Source organism: Hermetia illucens, chromosome 5, assembly GCF_905115235.1.
Source record: "Hermetia illucens chromosome 5, iHerIll2.2.curated.20191125, whole genome shotgun sequence".
NCBI lineage: Eukaryota > Metazoa > Arthropoda > Insecta > Diptera > Stratiomyidae > Hermetia > Hermetia illucens.
Window position 1 is genome coordinate 28,149,394 of NC_051853.1, and position 6,000 is coordinate 28,155,393.

Below are 6,000 nucleotides of genomic sequence, written 5' to 3' on the forward strand. Positions count from 1 at the left end.
CCGTAACAGTTTGCGGTATACACATACCGACTCAAAGCAAAGCTTAAGGCCTTGCGAGAATGCAGTCCTTACAGCTAGGAGGACTTTCCTCCTAAGCTGTTCGCACTGCTCAGTATCATAACCGGATGGATTAGAGTCGTCATACAAGACCCATCCATCGGCTTCGATAGCCTTGGCTGCAAATGAAGGCTTAGCCGTTGCCGGCCCTTTGCTCCCTTTGTGTCGAAGAGTTGGGACCGCTGTCGCTTCCGTTTCCCCTTAGCCGCAGGTGCCCCAAGCGATCCTTTCCCCTAAACCTTGGCGCAGCCTATGGATTGTGATTTGCCCGGAGGCGGTTTGCCGGAAGGCTGTTCGCTGTCCGTGGACAGGTGCTTACCCATGGGCAAGACTTTAGCCTCAGCTCTCAGGAGCCCTGAGCTCCCTCACCACGACAAGGTAGATAATCGTCGAGGGAGTATATGTTTCTAAGTAATTTCTGTAATAAATGAAAAAAATTTGAAAAAAAAAACCATTTTTTTTCTGATTTTCAACTGTATTTGGGGCACCCCTAAACATGAAGACAAATAGGTAAAATTTTGTACACTTGATTTATTTATAGTAAGGCAACTTTTCATCGGTCTGCCGTTGCAAATAAAAAAAAATTAAAAAAAGTTCATACGGGATCGCTCCACCCTACGTACATACATACATCACGTTTGTGTGTGTGTATTTGGGAATAGGCAAAGCCTCTGAGCACTCAGATCTTAGTGGCCTATTGTACTCGATTCCTCCATCTAACGGAATATCCCGGATTCGTTTATGTATCGCAGGATTTCCGTTAGCGGATGTGATGCTATCCGCTGCAGTTGGAGTACATCAGCACCAAAAATCTGATGTCTGCTGCTTCCGTAAGCGGGGCACTCACATAGAAAATGTCCCGTGGATTCCGCTTCCTCATTATAGGACGGACACGCATCATCTTGGATAATTCCTATTCTGAACATATGCCCAGCTAGTGAATTATGGTCAGTCAGAATGCCCACAATACTTCTGCAAGTCCTCCTGCTTTTCGACAGGATAAACTTTACAATATCTTTGTTTGGTTCTGACAGAAAGAGTTTGGTATGTCTAGCAGCATTAAGGCATCGCCACCTGTCATTATGGGAAGCTTCTTCCCAGTTTTTGATAGCAGCGTCAGCCAATGCTACCGACACCCCAATTGCTGGTTCCGGTCCGGGCATGGGGAAAGTTGAAGCCTCTTTTGCTAAGGCATCCGAGATTTCATTTCCCTCTACACCACAATGACCAGGTACCCAGAGTAAATCCACTATCGCTACAGATTGCGATGCGCCTGCCCTTCAACCACTCATCAAGGTTGCAGCCTTTAAGATCACATACACTTCAGCCTGAAAGACTGTTGTGTATTGTTCCAAAGGAAAAGCCCACTTCTCGTTTTTATTCGAGAGGTAGACTCCTGCTCCAGAACCTTTGTGGCGCGGCAGGATTCGCAGCATTCGAAGTTTATTTCGACTGTTGCGAATGCGAACAAATAGATGGCGCGGAACTATCCACTTTGCAGAGCTCGCCACGGGAGTGGAGGACTGGCGAGAAAAGTGTGCCATGAGTTAGGGGCAGAAAAGAAACACATGAAGCGAGATAATTCTCTTCTGCCTCTAACGAGCAAATAGTCACTTCACTTTTTCTTCATTCTTTAAATAAATTATAATATTTAATAAAGTCTAATTGTTAAATCTATCGAGTTATTAATTGCCCCTACTGCGGGGTGCACGTCTAGTTCGTGGGCGTCGCGTTTTAGGTGTACCAGCCTAGTTACGGAAGGTACACAGCATAGTTAGTTCATTTAGCGTACAGTTCACCTCCTGTGGTGAATAAGCACGCACAGGCCGGTCGACAGATGTTACAAACTTCCTTTTAGCCTTGTTGGGCTTTGTTGAAGAAAGAGAGGCTGGACCCTCACCTGTAAACATAACTATTGAACAACCTGTGCAGCCGATACCTCAGATGACTCGTTCTGTTCCTCTGATCTCGAGCGCGTTTTATCAAGTTAACCAAACATCAGCACCGCAGCCCCAGACGCCAGCACCGCAGCGCCAGACGTCAGCATCACTGCCGCAGCCACCATCGTTGCCACCGCAGACGCAGCCATCACCATCTCAAACGTAGCTGACACCAGCATTATTGCCGCATCAGAAATTCAACGAGCGCGACCACCTTTCAACATTGGCAGCAGCAACTTAGAAAACGAACGATTATTTGGCAACCAATTGACTTCATCACAACAACCACACCTTTTACTATAAAAACCACATAGAAGTTTTCTACACTAATTATTCCGCGTTTGTATATTTAATATATATTATTATATTATGATATATTCATAGTTCAGATAATAATAATTAAAAATCGCTGCAAGAGACGGCGTTGAAGTGTTTCTCATCGCGGGTTCTCCGTTTTCTTGGCGGGTTTCTGGGTGGTGATTTCGGTCTGCGCTGGAGAGCGTCCGCTTCGGTAGTCATTTCTGTGTTCGTGCGTGCATTTGTGGGTGCGGCCTGCCGTGTCAGAGCAAAATTCACCGCGTTTCATTATAAACTCACCGCGTGTTCATTGCAAACTCGTACTTTTCGTTACTCAAGATGTCGTTCGACAGCAAAGACGCGGCAGGCCCATCGGACCCGCAAGTGACCGCCCTCGCCGTACGCGTTCCTCCGTTTTGGCGACGGAACCCGGAGCTGTGGTTCGTGCATTTGGAAGCGCAGTTCCAAATGTCCGGCATCACGTCGGGGTCACCAATTTAACTTTAATAGTCCAATTCTTTGCAAAACACACTTTTTAGGCACACCGGAACATAGATGGGGTTTTTACAATCGGGGCGGAGTGATGTGGCGCGGCAGGATTCGCAGCATTCGAAGTTTATTTCGACTGTTGCGAATGCGAACAAATAGATGGCGCGGAACTATCCACTTTGCCCCCAGATGAAACCTAGGGGTTTCGGCGACTGATCCCGAAGCAGCGTCGTGTCCGTTTTGTGGATTGACGGTGAGCGAAGTTCCGGGATCAGTCGCCGAAACCCCTAGGTTTCATCTGGGGGCGGAGTGATGTGGCGCAGCAGGATTCGCAGCATTCGAAGTTTATTTCGACTGTTGCGAATGCGAACAAATAGATGGCGCGGAACTATCGCGGAACTCGCCACGGGAGTGGAGGATTGACGAGAAAAGTGTGCCATGAGTTAGGGGCAGAAAAGAAACACATGAAGCGAGATAATTCTCTTCTGCCTCTAACGAGCAAATAGTCACTTCACTTTTTCTTCATTCTTTAAATAAATATTTTAAATAAATTATTATTATTATATTGATTGTAAAAACCCAGTCTATGTTCCGGTGTGCCTAAAAAGTGTGTTTTGCGAAGAATTGGACTATTAAAGTTAAACCTTTGAGTCTGTCTTTGAACCACCGGTGTAGAAGAAAACGTCAGTATATCCTGACACGCATTCTTCTGATTCGTCCCAGTTTTCTCTCCGTTTCAAGATAACATCATATCTTCTACCAAACTGATGTATACGGATCTGAGAATTGGAAGGCGTTACGAAAACTAGACCCAGCTCTCCCAATGACTCTTCCAATGCTTTGTGTCCCCCACGTCCATTGTTTTCCCATAGATCTAATCGAATTAGTCTATGAACTGCGCTCATTGCAGTGCTTTGAATAAACAAATCCAAGGGCTGCAAATTGAGTAATGCATTCAGAGCTGCGCTGGATGTGGTGCTCATGGCACCGGTGATACCCAGACACACAGTTCTTTGCAGTGTGGCTAGTTTACAGCGAAAACTCTTCTGTTTCACCTTAATCACACTACGTATGCATAAGCGAACATTGGCCTAATGATAGCAACATATATCCACATTACTACCTGAGGCCTAAGTCCCTATGTCGAGGCAAAGGTCCCCCTGCAGAGCCCATAAGCTGTGAGAGCTCGTTTCATCTTTACCTCTACATGTTTGTTCCTGAAAAGCTTCTTGTCTAGAATAATTCCTAGATATTTCACTTCTCCGGAGAGTTGAAGGGTTGTACCCCTCATCTCTGGAAGGCTGGCCTTTTTGGCTGACCGCGCCGTAGACACCGGGTGTAGGTTTTCCCCTGAAGTGGAGAGCCTGTCTTCAACAGATCTCTCCGTGGGGAACATGAATTAGGTGAGGCCTCCAAAATCCGTGCCTCGGCCACGACCTGATTTCTCAGAGTCGCGGGTGGATTTGAAGTCTGTGACTTCTTACCACTTGGAGAGTTACAATCCTTTGTTTCCATCTTCATGTGTTTTTGGACTAATTGAAATAAAATATTACCCAACAACAGTAGAATTGGTAGCCCCATTTCCATTCCATTCCTCGCTTCTAACTTTTTTAATTAAAACTCTGATTTTACAACAAAATATCCCTCACCACACATGGAACCACCCTTAGACCCTCGTTTGCGAATTAAATATAAACCCAAAATGAAGAATTTTTAAAAACGTAAAAGAACCGGGTGCGATTATTACTAACAGGCTCTTTATTCACTGTTGAGATACTCCTCCACAAAAGATGCACTTGTTACTAATTAGCAAGCATTATGCAATACCATACCGGCTTGAATCGTAATCCCAACACAAAGTTTAGTGATTATGTAAATGATTAAACTTTTAATTGCTTCGTGACCCAAAGGATAATTACAGAGTACAAAGCGTTTATTTCACTTTGTCTAGTTGGAGGGAAGCATTAGGCTCCACGAAACGAGTTGGCAACTGGATAAATATGCCCAATTTCGTGAATTAATAACAAAGGCTATTTGGAGCAAACAGGTTTATGAATACTTAGAAGTTTATGAAGTAGCGATTTTAGTACCAATCAAGTAACTTTTTCATATATTTCGGATGAGGCTTTCATCTAGAACAAGTCAAAGGAATTAGGATGAGATATGTATTCATTCCTGATTATGTTCACCCGATCAAGTTCTGCTATCGACTTACATCATCTATAATAGACTTGACAAGGTTCTTCGAAACTTGAATCGGCGTTCTAGATTACATAATCCCTCCAATTACCCACGCCGCCTCCTCAAGAGCACTTCACAGATTGAACCGCATCCCTATTCACACCCACCTTGCTCATTTTCGAAATGCTCCCAACGATCCTAATAAATTTGCATAATTAATTTTCACTACAAATTCCGTTGCTTTATCTACCTCCGAATCAGATCTGAAATTCTTCGCCTGCTCAACCTCTTATTGGCGCTCATGTGCAGGACTTTAAGAGGATCTAAAACTTATAATTTGTGTCTTCCGACACTGGCAGAAGTAACTGGAAAGAAATGTAATTGACTCGATTTATCCCTTTTAGCCGGAAAATATGCCGATGATGATGCCGGTCACGTATGTGCCTATGCGTCCTGTCAGTTCGAATTTTCGATGGGGATGCAGGACCAGATAAATCACGACCCAAAGGATAATTGTGTCGAAGCAGAAATGTGTCTTATGGAATGTGATGGTGTATGCAAAATTTGCGCCTTTTGGGAGCATTTCTGATTCAAAGGATAGATAAATTGGCTGCTGGGAATATGGAGTCAATGAACCAAGATTGCGTTAGGATAACAATGAAAGGAAAGTCCTTCTAACTAATGCTGTTAGTAACCTTTGAAGATGAATAGATAAAAAATTGATTTTTCGTGGAAATATACTTATTTTGTCGTCGAATGGTAATCAATCACAAAAAGCAGTCACAAGTATAATAAGAAAGATTAATAGATTTCTTCAGGTAAACACATATATCACTGAAATATAATATTTCTTTGAGTTGCTAATGTAATTCTTCTTTCTCTTGCCTTCTCCTTTCTGGAGCTCGTATGACCTTATCTTCTTGGCTCCATTTGGCTTCCATTCCGATCAAGATGATAAAAACGAAAGCTTTATGTAATAAACCTGATATACTCAGAAGCTCTTGCAGGATTTTGACTGCCTTTTCTTAGAACTTTT

The 6,000-nt window shown here is 43.6% G+C and overlaps 1 protein-coding gene across 3 annotated transcripts in view; it reads left to right on the forward strand.

Annotated features, from left to right (window-relative positions):
• Positions 1 to 5,397, forward strand: part of LOC119658522 — a 115,519-nt gene extending 110,122 nt beyond the window's left edge. For all 3 annotated transcript variants that reach the window (XM_038066001.1, XM_038065998.1, XM_038065999.1), the window contains one exon: positions 5,369 to 5,397. The gene's annotated coding sequence lies outside the window, so the exon portion shown is untranslated. The remainder of the gene's footprint in view (positions 1 to 5,368) is intronic.
• Positions 5,398 to 6,000: the final 603 nt, after the last annotated feature.